At 46.5% G+C, this 14,250-nt stretch overlaps 1 protein-coding gene across 1 annotated transcript in view; it reads left to right on the top strand.

Moving 5' to 3' along the window:
• The first annotated feature begins 916 nt into the window (after positions 1-916).
• ACAN (aggrecan) overlaps positions 917-14,250 on the top strand; it is a 76,705-nt gene continuing 63,371 nt past the window's right edge. Inside the window, exon 1 of the mRNA XM_056865741.1 lies at positions 917-985. The gene's annotated coding sequence lies outside the window, so the exon portion shown is untranslated. The remainder of the gene's footprint in view (positions 986-14,250) is intronic.

The raw sequence follows: 14,250 nt of genomic DNA on the forward strand, positions 1-14,250 counted from the left end.
TCCACACCTGGAATCGCATAATCCCACCACATCTGGGATCCTCTGGACTTGTTCCTTTCTGTCTTGCACATTCTTGGTGATCCCCCTCTCCGAGAGTCTCCGGATATTTCTCCGTCAGCTCTCAGCCAGCCTGCAGCATTTATTGACTGCATTGCAGACGCGTTCTCTCTGTCTCCCTCGCCCTTCTGGCTCACAAACCTCACTTAAAATTTATTCTTTCTTTTTTTTCTTTCACCCAAACCCAGTTTTTCTTCTCTCTCAAACCCCGTCCTCTGAATTATTCCTTCCTTTCAGGCACTTGTGGTGTATGGTCTGGCTGGGTTGTCTCCAAAGGGTTGTGTTTTATTTAAAAAAATCCCCCATTCCCTGTTTTCCTGATTCAGGAGCTTTGACCATCTCCCCCACCAACACCACCTTTCCCCCCCCTCCAAGAGGGTTTGGCTTTTCCCCTTTTCTCTCTCTCTCCTACTGCTGCCTGCAACCCCCCCCTTCCCCCCATGCTCCCGTCTTATTTTTCCTGGACGCCTGCCTACCTTGACTCAAAAGTTTTTCAGAGGAGGATCCAAATGCCCTTAGTAATTTGCCACCTACAGCAAGAGGTATCTAAGGAGGGACCGGAGGAGTCTGAATGTCTCTTTTTTAACAGCCAGTAGCAGTGAAACGTGGACTGTTGCTAGTTGAAAACACACTCCCTCCCTCTCTCTCTTTTGTTCCAAAACCGACCCTGCTGCTGCTGTCCTGCTGCCACTGCTGGAAAGGAACCTGATATACCAACTCCAGGAATTCTGCGTTCTTCTTGGGGGAAATTAAGCCAAATTACGCTCACAAAACAAAAGCAGGAACTCCCATCTGGAAGCTGTCGAGAAGACCCGCCGTGATTGCAAAAAGTTGCAACCTCTTCTTAAATACACACACACACACAAGAATCTTAACTGCTCTGCCAGGTGCATGGGACTTAAATTCTTGAAGCACTGAATTGTTAAAGGTAAGACGGAATACTCTTTTCCCTCTGCTTTGTAATTCTTTTTATTGCGTTGCCTTTCTCAGGTTTGAAAGGGTTGGGAGTCCAGAGCCGGTATAGCACTGGTAACATTCAACGGTGGAAGGAAGTTGCCTGCTATTATCTGTTAAAACTTTTTGGTATATCTGACTGGTTACCAGTAGATGCAGACTGCTGGACTAGATAGAACTCAGTCTGGTCCAGCAGGGCTTTGCTTATGAATGCCAGGGTGCTGGAAGAGGCGATTGGATGCCTTCGGGTTTCTGGTTGCAGCTGCAGGGATGCGTCTCCTGCCACAGAAAAGTTCCGCTCGCAGGACAGGTCGCGATGGGAGGTGTCTGTTGTTGCTGAGCGCTTGAGCCAAAAGAGTGGTCCTTGCTACTATTGTCTAATGGGGAGGGGCTGTGGCTCAGTGGCAGAGCCTCTGCTTGGCATGCAGAAGGTCCCGGGTTCAGTCCCCGGCATCTCCAGTTCAAGGGACTAGGCAAGGAGGTGATGGGAAAGACCTCTGCCTGAGACCCTGGAGAGCCGCTGCCGGTCTGAGTAGACAATACTGCCTTTGATGGACCAAGGGTCTGGTTCAGCACAAGGCAGCTTCGTGTGTTCATGTGTCTTCCGTTGAAATTTCTGGGAGTAGATTTGTAGCTAGGAGGTTGCCTTTGACACATATCCCAAAGACCATTATCTAAAAGAACAGCTGACTCACAAGCCATCAGTGAGGGAGAGGTTAGGAGTTAAGCTGCCACCCACCTGTTTCCCACCCAATAATTCCTGTGGAGATCAAAAGGTACTTGAGTGACAGATTACAAAGGCTTTCTTGTAAAGGATAAGCTGCTATGGTTGTCCCTCCCCCTTCTATGGAAGTCTCCCTAATCTTTAAAACAATCTTTCCTGCATTGTGCAGGGGGTTGGACTAGATGACCCTGGTGGTCCCTTCCAATTCTATGATTCTATGATTCTAAGTAGGATAATCTGAACATCTGCAAGTCTAATCCAGGTATCCCTCTTGACTGGGAAATGACAGACCTCCCTAAATCTCAGAACTTTGGTTCTTACCAGTTATCTTTTGGGGCAAATTCAGGATGGCTGAATTTTCTTCCACAATTAGAGCTCTCTTTGCCAAGAGTGACTCACAAAAGCGCTAATACCGAATGGCAAAATTATAGATCCTCTCGCAACGTCTTTTTGCAAAGTGCTTTGCCAACTTGAAATTACAGGGCTCATGTCCGTAGCGTGAGAGTCAAAAAAGAAATCACTGCATTGCAAATCCAGAAAAATGTGCGCGCTGATTTGGATGTTACGTTTTACCACAAGGTGCCCGTCACTGGAACCAACTGCAAGTAGGATTCTTTAGTTGATGGGGATGGAGTCCTCAAGTTGCGATAGATGGATAGAGGCATGAATGAATGCATCATTTAAAGAAGAGGGAAGAATCTCATGTTTCCAATGCAAGTCCTGTAACTTAAAGGAAAATCAGTCCGTTTGGGTCACTTCGAAAATGTTTCCTCAGTTCCCCAAAGTTTTGATAGTGCGCTCACCAGTCCAAGGTGACTTGGTTTTCGGTCAAAGTACAGCAATCTCTAAGTACCTGGCTTCCTTTTGAATGAATGCATAGACAATGTATTTCCCCAGTGTATTTTTCCTAAAGCTGCCATTTAATCTTGGAAAGAGAGTGTTCTGCCTTCAAGAAGACCTCTTTTTAAACCCCTTCCTTGCTTCAGAAAGTTTGCTTTGCAGCCTGGTGCCAAAACCCCACGCTTTCTACCATCTGCCATTGGAGTTTCCTTCTGAACTAGAAAACAGCACGCAAACATTAACTTTTAAACATATAATTTCGTTGGTGGAGCCCAATTCTGTTCTACGACTGGGACCAGTCAGTCCAAACTAATCGGTGAGCATTTTCACTCAGTTGCTGAAGATGTTGGTGCAAGGATTTTTCTCTCTCGTGATAATCAAAACCAAAGTGGTCTATTACAAATGGTGTTTAATGTTGATTAAAAAGAATGCGACTTGTCACTTACTAGTAGGGTTGCCAGCTCTGGGTTGGAAAATACCTGGAGATTTTTTTGCGGGGGGTAGAGAGTGGGGAGGGCAGGGTTTGTGGAGGGGAGAGGCTTCAATGGGGTACAAGGCCATAGAGCCCGCCTTCCAAAGCAGCCATTTTTCTCCAGGGGAACTGACCTCTGTCGCCTGGAGATCAGTTGTAATCCCAGGAGATCTCCAGCTGCCACCTGGAGGTTGCCAATCCTATTGACAACTCTACTTACTAGGCAAACATGTTTCATTATGAAAGGAGGGAAGAAGTTATAGAAAGGTCCAAGATATTGTTGGGACGTTTGTCTGGGATGTCCTAAAGTACCTCCCCCCTTTCGGTATCTTTGAGGGGAGGCCTGGCCAGCCTATGCTGGTTGGTGGAAGGTGGCCGCATAAGGTTGCCAGGTCCCTCTTCACCACCAGTGGGAGGCTTTTGGGATGGAGCCTGAGGAGGGCGGGGTTCGGGGAGGTGAGGCAATTCAACGCCATAGAGTCCAATAGCCAATGGGCTCAGCAATTGCATAACAATGGCTTCTTTTTTTTGTCTTGTTGGTACAGCATATTAAATGCTTTATTTAATTCTTAGTACTTAGGGTTGCCAACCTCCAGGTGGTGGCTGGAGATCTCCTGCTATTGCAGCTGATCTCCAGGCGACAGAGATCAGTTCCCCTGGAGAGAATGGCCGCTTTGGAAGGTGGATTCTATGGCATTATACCCCATGGAAATCCCTCCCCTCCCCAAACCCCGCCCTCCTCAGGCTCCACCCCCCCCATTAATATCTAGGTATTTCCCAACCCAGAGCTGGCAACCCTATCAGTACTCCATTTGGTTTTGCTGAGGACTGGACACAGTGGTCCAACCCGTGAAACTATGTTCTCATATGTTACCATGGGACGACCAATAAATTCCTGGTTTTGCCTTTGTCTGCCCCTCGCTTCCCAAATTATTCCTTGCTTCTGCCACCTGCCCAGTTTCTCCAAGCTCCACCCAGATTTTGTCATGGCTCCGCCTTCCCAGAATGCATTCAACGGCTCCACCTAGTGGTCTTGTAGTTGTTGTTTTTTAACTCGGACATTGACAACTGTCATTGGAAATGAGAGTGTGACCACTTTAGTTTGAGCTGCTGCTATCCAGGAATATACTAAGATATATAGAAACTAGATGGTTTCTTCAACATCTTCATTAAGTAACTGAAGGACTAAGGTTCAGAGGCTGAACATTTACTTGGCATGTTCCCACGTTGGCTCTCGGGGCACACGCAGAGTGCCCTGCCATGAAGCAGTCACAAACCTACTTTTGATTTCAAATTTATGGGAGGAGAACATAAGAAAAGCCCTGCTGGATCAGACCAAGGCCCATTAAGTCCATCAGTCTGTTCCCACAGTGGCCAACCAGGTGCCTCTAGGAAGCCCACAAACAAGACGACTGCAGCCGCACCATCCTGCCTGTGTTCCACAGCACCTAATGTAATAGGCCTGCTCCTCTGATCCTGGAGAGAATAGGTATGCATCACGACTAGCATCCATTTTTACTATAGCCATGAATACCCCTCTAGTAGCCATGAATACCAATGATCTGACTTGCTATAGGGCAGGTTAGAATGTGTATTTCTGTATGTTTGGTTATTTCTGTGTTACTGAACTTAGATCCGCGAGCATAAAGAACAGAAATAAAGGAACATTTGAAAGAGGAGACAGTGGCCATTTATGCATGGCTGTTTCCTCGCGGTCACCCCGCCAACTACTTCATGGCTTTGCTTCAATTATGCATGCTTTTTCCGACCGCCAGAGGTTGTCTTGCTCTCCCCTTGCATTTCTGTGCATTTTGCCCAGGTTGTCTGGATTTGTGTTTGGACAGCATTCAGAAAACGTGGGGGAAATGTGTGGGGACAGCGAGGGGACCTCTGGAGGTCAGAGAAGGCATGCATAATCAAAGCAAAGCCCCAAAGTAGTCGGTGGGGTGACCGTGAAGAAACAGCCATGCGTAAATGGCCAGCAACTGTAGGCTGGACTTAATTGGAGCCCTGGAAGCTGCTGTCAGGGGTGGGACAGAAGGGCTGGAATCCAAGCAATGATGTCAAGAGTGCCTCTGGCCAGATGCAGAAAGTCTTTACCCTCTCTGCTGTGCTTCTGCCCCTCATGTTTCAGAAATTGCCATGGGGCAGCCTGCTGAGGCTTCCTGAGATGAGGAGGACCTTGAAGCAGCAGGCAGTGGAAGGGAGGAACAGCAGCAGGCTGAGCAGCCACAGAGTTCCCCCCATGCCTACAACCGTCCAGAACAGGGGACTCACTTGTTTCAGAGGGCCAGCCGCAGGCAGTGTCACCAGAGAGCTCCCCAAAGCCACTGGAGCGGAGGCGCCAAAGGTTTAGAGCACTCCTACATGAGCGTAAAAGGAGTGCTAGACTGCAGGCCCAGTGAAGAGCACTCCCTGCTGACAGTGATGAGGCTAATGAGCTCCACCCAGCAGGGAATGCTGAGTCAGAGGAACAAGGAACAGTTGGTTCACCCTAGGCCTATTTAAGCAGGCACTCGCATCCAGGCCAGTGTGTGAACAACCTGTTACTACCACCCTGTGTTCTCTTTGGATTCTGATATCTCCTGATACTCTTGTGGCCTTGACCTTGGAATGGACTTGACTTGGAATTTGGACTTGGCAATCTGATACTGACTTTAGACGCAGACCTGGAACAGCCCAGTATCGACCCTTGGACTGCTATTCTACAATGCTACCCACCTCTGGCCCTCAGGTCTGCCGGCATTCGGGACAGAAATTCTTAGAAAAACACAACTCCCAGCCCCAAGGAGCTTGAAGTCTGACCTGACAGTGTGGGGCAGCAGCAGAGTCACCAGATTTCTACCAGACCAGGTTTCTCTGCAACCACATCCTCTGCCTTCCCTTGTGACACTTCACGTGTTGGACATAATACGCCAAATACCGAAGAATCCCAAAATCCTGCAATGAAAAAGTAAGTCAGTGGTTTCCACCTCTATTGTTTGCCCCTTTCACCAGGACCATACAGTCTGGGTTTCTTTGGAGCGACAGAAAACAAAGGAAATATTGGCACTTCTCTACCCTGATTTCTTAAGAAGAGACCCATTGGCATTCAGCCCCCAGGCAAGCTTCTCCATCTCATTTAAAAAATCAACAGGAGCTTTCAAGGGTTCGAACAGGGCATCTTTTCCTCCTCGGGCTCTAACCTGCCTGGGCTTTTCTCTTTCCCCTTTTTCTCTTGAAGAAGGGGCCATGCCACCCCAGAGCGACACACCTCCCTGAAGGTGGTCCCCTCCTCCCCAAACCTCTCCACCCCCTAACCCCCATTAGCCCCCCCCCCCAAAAGGCACTGTGTGCCATTCACAGCCAGCTTCTTGACAGCAGCCACAAAACTTGTGTTCATAGCAAGGCTTGGACCACATGGAGTGCCAGCTCTCGGCTGCTGCCGGTCAGCTCCAAACATTCAGGGCCTTTAAAGAGAGGTGAGGGAGAGAGAGAAAGGGAGAAAGAGAGAGAGCCGCTCTATATTAAATTAGCTGGAGCACCGCGCAGCGACGGAAACCTTACAGTTTGCTTTTTAAAAGCTCAGTGCCTCCTTGTGCGGGAGCAGAACAGGCCCGCCTGTGTGCGCAACCAGAGGCACTCCAGTCCCCTTCCATCTGTGTGCACAGGCGGAGAGCGGGTGAGCGGCCGCCTCTCCTCTCCCGTCTCAATGGCCTCACAGTGTAAATCTATAGTAGCTTTTTTGTTGCGCTCGGGAATAGATGGGGCATTTTATTTTATAATGGGTACCGTCCAGCTTTCTTTTTAAAAAAGTGTGTGTGTGTTGCTCTTAAGATGAACAATCCCGTCCCCTTTAGGTTTGAGCTGCTATTTTTAAAGGTTAAGTAAGGCTGGGAAAGAGAAAGGTGGATAACATGTAGGGTTGCCAACCTCCAGGTACTAGCTGGCGATCTCCTGCTATTACATCTGATCTCCAGCTAGGGTTGCCAACCTCCAGGTATTCAGCAAACTAGAAACAGCACTTCACAAAGCTAGACACAATGATTATAAAGTAGTGGTATTTAATAACATATCCACCACTGATAGTATGTAGGCAAAAACATGTGTTGTTAATTATTGCCTTAAAAGTAACGCCGAAGAGAGGACTATGCCTTGTTACAAACAAATAACAGTATTATAGGTAAGTCCATGAAAGGGGGTGCCAACCTCCCTTTCTTCCACAGATATGCTTCTTGAGAGTAGCAATTCAGTAGTGCAGTTGTTCTCAACAGAAGCCCCGTGATCTTTCTGTTTCAGCAATTAACGCCTTCTTCAGGGACCAACACTGGCTGTTATTAACATTCTCTGTTAATAACAGCCAGCGTTGGTCCCTGAAGAAGGCGTTAATCGCTGAAACAGAAAGATCACGGGGCTTCTGTTGAGAACAACTGCTCTACTGAATTGCTACTCTCAAGAAGCATATCTGTGGAAGAAAGGGAGGTTGGCACCCCCTTTCATGGACTTACCTATAATACTGTTATTTGTTTGTAACAAGACATAGTCCTCTCTTCGGCGTTACTTTTAAGGCAATAATTAACAACATATGTTTTTGCCTACATACTATCAGTGGTGGATATGTTATTAAATACCACTACTTTATAATCATTGTGTCTAGCTTTGTGAAGTGCTGTTTCTAGTTTGCTGAGCATCCTACAGCACGCTAACCTTTGTTTACTAAACCTCCAGGTATTAGCTGGAGATCTCCTGCTATTACCACTGATCTCCAGCCAATAGAGATTCAGTTCACCTGGAGAAAATGGACACTTTGGCAATTGGACTCTATGGCATTGAAGTCATTCCCCTCCCCAAACCCTGCCTTCTTCAGGCTCCGCCCCAAAAACCTCCTGCCGGTGGCAAAGAGGGACCTGGCAACCCTAGTAACTTGGGGTGACTTTTCAAACAGCTTCCAAAGTAGGGTTACCATCCTCAAGGTAGTTGCTGGAGATCTCACATGAACATATGGACTCATGAGGCTGCCTTATCCTGAATCAGACCACTGGTCTATCCCAGTCATAATTGGCAGTGGCTCTCCAGGGACTCAGGCAGAGGTCTTTCACATTACCTCCTGCCTGGTGTTTTCAACTGGAGATGCCACGGATTGAACCTGGGACCTTCTGCATTCCAAGCAGATGCTCTACCATAGAGCCACAAGCCTTCTCCTGGAATTACAACTGACCTCCAGCCAATAGTGATCAGTTCACCTGGAGAAAAATGGCCGCTTGGGAAGGTGGACTCTGTAGCATTCTACCCCATTGAAGTCCCTCCCCTCCCCAAACTCCACCCTCCTCCAGCTCCATCCTGAAAATCTCCGGGTATTTCCCCACCCAGAGCTAGGGTTGCCAGGTCCCTCTTCGTCATTGGCAGGAGGTTTTTTAGGCAGAGCCTGAGGAGAGTGGGGTTTGGGGAGGGACTTCAATGCCATAGAGTCCAATGACCATAGTGGCCATTTTCTCCGGGTGAACTGATGTCTATCGGCTGCATATCAGTTTTAATAGCAGGAGATCTTCAGCTAGTGCCTGGAGGTTGGCAACCCTACCCGAAATGTACAAAACACCATTGCTCTCTAGGTGGTACAGAACTGCCAACCAACAGGAGGAATGTTCTGCCTTGTTTTTGTTTATCTCTTCATCTTAGTTGAACAGGCTGCTTTTGTGCTGGGCTCTGCCCCTTTGCACTCAAAAGAACTGGTCTCCCTCACCCCTGCCCCCTGCTCCAACTCCATGTATAGAACCAGAATTTTGAATTTTGATCAAGTTCCATCCAAGCTACAGCAAACAGCACACGTGACGGTTTCTCTGACAGTTCGCAAACACTGAACCAAAAATCTGCGACTAGTCTTTACTGGTATAAAGAGGACCCTGGCCTATATGGCCCAGGCTAGCCTGATATCATCAGATCTCAAAAGCTAAACAGGGTCAGCCCAGGTTAGTACTTGGATGGGAGACTGCCAATAGGGTTGCCAACCTCCAGGTATTGCTGAGATATAACGGACATCATCACACAAGTGTGACAAAGTGTATCAAGGGGACAAATTAACATATAACAAACACACAATATAATACAAAACTCTTTCAAAGTCCAAGGTACAAAATGCTAGTTTAAGAGCCAAGCATCAAGGAATTCTTCATATAGAAGTTGCTAGGAAGACGATCGTTTCTGTATTCTTCATCAGTTCCATTTAGTTAAAGTTTCTCTTATATGCACATAAAGTTATCCAATTTAAATACAGACTCTTTCTCAAAGTGATAGGAGATCAAGCTGTGTGTGGTCTTTCAAATTAAGGTTCCAATACAGGATACAACATTGTCAATACACAGATTGTACAGACAAATTCAACATTTCAACTGTTCGACCCATCAGTTCCCCTGGTGAAAATGGCCACTTTGGCAATTGGACTCCCCTCCCCAAACCCCGCCCTCCTCAGGCTCTGCCTCCAAAATCTCCAGGTATTTCCCAACCCGGAGCTGGAAACCATCCTTGAAAGCCCCAGCTGCTGCTTGACGGCACTTTACGCACATACTCTAAGGAAGGGTGATGGCGCATTTTGGAAGAAGTGTTTTCTAAGTAATGAAAGAGGCACCCAACGCACTTAGAGATTGTTAGGTCAAGACTAGTGCAACCTTGTTACACATAAACGTGTGTACGCCAGCAAGAAATCCACTCCAGGACCTGCTGACCTAGAGCAATGGAATGGATTTTCTCTGGAAGTTGTAGACGTTCGTAGGAAACCAAGATGGAAACTGGAGTATCTACTGCTTAGATCAAATGTCTGGAAGATGTGTCAAATGTATTTCAGAAAGGTCACCAGGATTTTTTTGTGAATAGGATTCTGAATTATCAGCCATCTTTCCCAGATTATTACAGAAAAGATTTTGAATCCACATTTTCTTTCACAGGCGTTCAGAAATGATCTCTCTAGATGAGACCCCACGGAAAAGTATTATATTGCATTTGAAATCTAACTGGATCTTATACAAAAGCGCAGAATTAACTCTCTAGATCAGGGGTGTCAAATATATGGCCTGTGGGCCGGATCCGGCCCCTTAAGAGCTTTTATTCGGCGGCCCCTGAGCCAGCTGAGGCAGCCACATCCAGTCCCTATCTGGGCTGGCGAGGCCTGGCCTGGCCTGGCCCAACCAAGTGACATTTATGTCATATCCGGCCCTTGTAACAATTGAGTTTGACACCCCTCCTCTAGATCATAGGTTTTCCATTCTGATGTAAAAACGTTTTTTCCACTGGAATGCCTTCAAAAACATTCCTGTGGAAGAAAAAAAAATGGGGCATGTGAGAAACCCAACATAGAAATGTTGGAGGTCTGACTGAAATGCATTTGGCCTTCCGTGAAGTTCCCCAGATCATGTGCAGAGTCCTACATAGGGTTGCCAACCACCAGGTACTGATATAAGGTTAGTGAATCCCTAAGGAAATGATCTCAGTACACAGCCACTAATTTTCTTTAACATATGCACTTTTACTAATATGTTACTGCAATATGCACACTGTATATGCTTAACACTATATAACTAAGTTCTAAACTACAAACAGCCTGAAATCAATGTCAATTAGGCTTGTATGCATTTACACAGTTTTTTTCTTTGTAATACAATTATTCCAAGTTATAATACCCCCAGGGGGAATATTTCTTACGACCAGCAGCAAGGTCCATAAAGTCCTTAAAATGTGTTATACTTCGCCACAAATCAGGCAATGCGAATTCAAAGTGTTCTCAATCGCGGTCAGCTGATCCCGCGTAGACCAATCCGATGATTCTATCGCCTTTACTGCTGGTTGAGCCGATTTTAAACGCTAGCTTCTATGGCTATGCGCTTTTGTTGTTATGATATATATGGCACGTAAATGATGACAAGTTCCCGGTTATATCTCCTTGTTTCGCATAAAAGTGCAATATGCTTCCTCAGACTGTGCAATAATATCTCTGACTGCAGATTTGCTGTTCATGAGAATGACCCATAGTCACCTTTTTTCTTTTTTGCACAGTCTGAGGAAGCATATTGCACTTTTATGCGAAACAAGGAGATATAACCGGGAACTTGTCATCATTTACGTGCCATATATATCATAACAACAAAAGCGCATAGCCATAGAAGCTAGCGTTTAAAATCGGCTCAACCAGCAGTAAAGGCGATAGAATCATCGGATTGGTCTACGCGGGATCAGCTGACCGCGATTGAGAACACTTTGAATTCGCATTGCCTGATTTGTGGCGAAGTATAACACATCTTAAGGACTTTATGGACCTTGCTGCTGGTCGTAAGAAATATTCCCCCTGGGGGTATTATAACTTGGAATAATTGTATTACAAAGAAAAAAACTGTGTAAATGCATACAAGCCTAATTGACATTGATTTCAGGCTGTTTGTAGTTTAGAACTTAGTTATATAGTGTTAAGCATATACAGTGTGCATATTGCAGTAACATATTAGTAAAAGTGCATATGTTAAAGAAAATTAGTGGCTGTGTACTGAGATCATTTCCTTAGGGATTCACTAACCACCAGGTACTAGCTGGAGACCTCCTGCTATTACAGTTGATCTCTAGTCGATAGAGGTCAGTTCACCTGAAGAACATGGCCACTTTGGACTCTATGCCATTGAAGTCCCTCCCCTCCCCAGACCCTGCCCTCCTCAGGCTTCGCCCCCAAAACCTCCCGTTGGTGGTGAAGAAGGACCTGTCAACCTTAGTCCTACACATTTACTTCAAATAGCCCTTTAGGCAAGCTCAAATGGTGAGTGGAACCCGCCTGAGATATTCGAAACTTTTGGCCTCTCCTGAAATTCCTCAGATATTTTGGATTGATGAGGATAGGGTTGCCAGGTCCCTCTTCACCACCAGTGGGAGATTTTGGTGGCGGAGCCTGATGAGGGTGGGGTTTGGGGAGGGACTTCAACGCCATAAAGTCCAATTGCCAAAGCGGCCATTTTTCTCCAGGTGAACTGATCGCTATCAGCTGGAGATGGGTTGTATTAGCAAGAGATCTCCTGCTACTACCTGGCAGTTGGCAACACAAGATGAGAAGCTCATGAATTCCCTTCCATTTTCGCCATAGGGCATCAAATATGGAGGCAAAACCATGACTTACAGTGCCCTGGGCTGGCAAACTGTGTGGCCGAACAGAGCTGTGAGTGAAATAAGTCTCCCTTGGAAGACTTGACACCTCTCAAGAAGCCTGAGCTGGAGGGAAAGTTGTATTCGGTGGCTGTGGTGGGGAAAGTGTCCAACAGATGAGAGATGTGAAGAGGTGTGGAATTTCGGTGACAAAGGGGGCTTAGAGAGAGCTCCTCGGAGCGGGGCGTTTCGTAGCCACTCCATCCAGGGCAGGAAAAGCAAACAGAGAGTTATTTGGTGAAGCAGAAAACCCGGCCTGCATCTCAGGGACAAGATGTTTGTGCGGCAGGAAGCCCCGTGCGCGAGTTGGACTGGCTTGTAACTCGAGGCGTGTCAATGAAGCCTGTTCCGTTAGATCTGGGATGCGGTCTCGTATAAATGTGAATGCGATTCATTTTGCTCTTAGGAAAATAAAGCACACTTTAAAAAACTGAAGGGGGTCTTCTGCCAATCTTGTACAGTGACGAGGTTGACTTGAGGTCCTCAGCCTTGTTTTCTGCGAAGGTTGCGTTGATGTGGTTTTCTGAGAGCTCTAGGGTTGCCAACCTCCAGGTACTACCCAAAGACACACCAAATATTGACTCGTATAAACATAACCCAAAATGTAATGGGAATCAAAATATAGAATACAAAGGTATCATGGAATCAACAATGTACCGAAAAATGATGTTCCATTATATGGTACAATATTGTTCCTGTAAAAAAGACAAAAGAGGATTTATGACATTAATATGAGATATTGTGATTGATTGCATACTTACCTGGTCAACATATCTGAATTGTAACATATAATGGAACAACATTTTTCGGTACATTGTTGATTCCATTATACCTTTGAATTCTATATTTTGATTCCCATTACATATTGGGTTTTGTTTATATGAGTCAATATTCTGTGTGTCTTTGGGTTGAACTCGATTGTACACAGAAGTGTCTATTTTTATATAACCTCCAGGAACTAGCTGGAGGAGCCCCGTGGCACAGAGTAGTAAGCTGCAGTACTGCAGTCCAAGCTCTGCTCATGACCTGAGTTCGATCCCGATGGAAGTTGGTTTCAAGTAGCCAGCTCAAGGTTGACTCAGCCTTCCATCCTTCCGAGGTCGGTAAAATGAGTACCCAGCTTGCTGGGGGTAAAGGGAAGATGACTGGAGAAGCCACTGGAAAACTACCCTGCAAACAAAAACCTCCCACCGGTGGTGAAGAGGGACCTGGTAACCCTAGATAGCAAATCACGGGGCATGCCTTCACTGCAAACTGATTTTATTTATTCAGTGCATTTCTTCTGTGCCCTTCCTCCAAACACAGGGTGACAACCTCCAGGTTGGAGGCTGGAGATCTCCTGCTATTTCAACTGATCTCCAGGCAACAGAGGTCAGTTCCCCTGGAGAAAAGGGCTACCTTGGATGGAGGACTCTATGTTATTATGTCCCCTCCTCTCCCCAAACCCCGTCCTCCTCAGGCTCCACCCCCAAAATCTCCAGAGTATTTCCCAACCCAGAGCTGGCAACCCTAGCGACATATGTGGCATTCTCCTTCCTTCATTTTCTGCTTACAACAGCACTGTGAGGTAGGTGAGAATGAGATGTGATTTTCATTCCAGTGTGGGGATTTGATCCATCCCAGCCTGACACTAACCGCTATACCTCAGTGGCTTAGGATGTTAAAGCATCATTGGTTTTCCCGCAGGATCATGGTAATTGTAGTCTGGTGAGGAATCAGAGATTGCTCAGTTACCCTGCATGGTGGCAGTATTGCCAGCTGTGAGTTGAGAAATACCTGGAGATTTGGGGGGGCCAAGCCTAAGGAGGGAAGGATTTGGGGAGGGGAGGGACTTCAATGGGGTAAAATGCCATCGAGACCAATGGCCAAAGTGGCCATTTTCTCCAGGTGAACTGATCTCTATCGGCTGCAGTTCAGTTGTAATAGCCAGAGATCTCCAGCCACCACCTGGAGGTTGGCAACCCTCCTGATAAAAGAGAGAGAACCTTGATATGGTAATGTATATTTTGTTTTCAAATGGAATGAGGTGCAGGAGATGCGAGGCTAATTTAAT

The sequence above is a fragment of the Euleptes europaea genome, chromosome 20, assembly GCF_029931775.1.
Source record: "Euleptes europaea isolate rEulEur1 chromosome 20, rEulEur1.hap1, whole genome shotgun sequence".
In the NCBI taxonomy this organism is placed as follows: Eukaryota; Metazoa; Chordata; class Lepidosauria; order Squamata; family Sphaerodactylidae; genus Euleptes; species Euleptes europaea.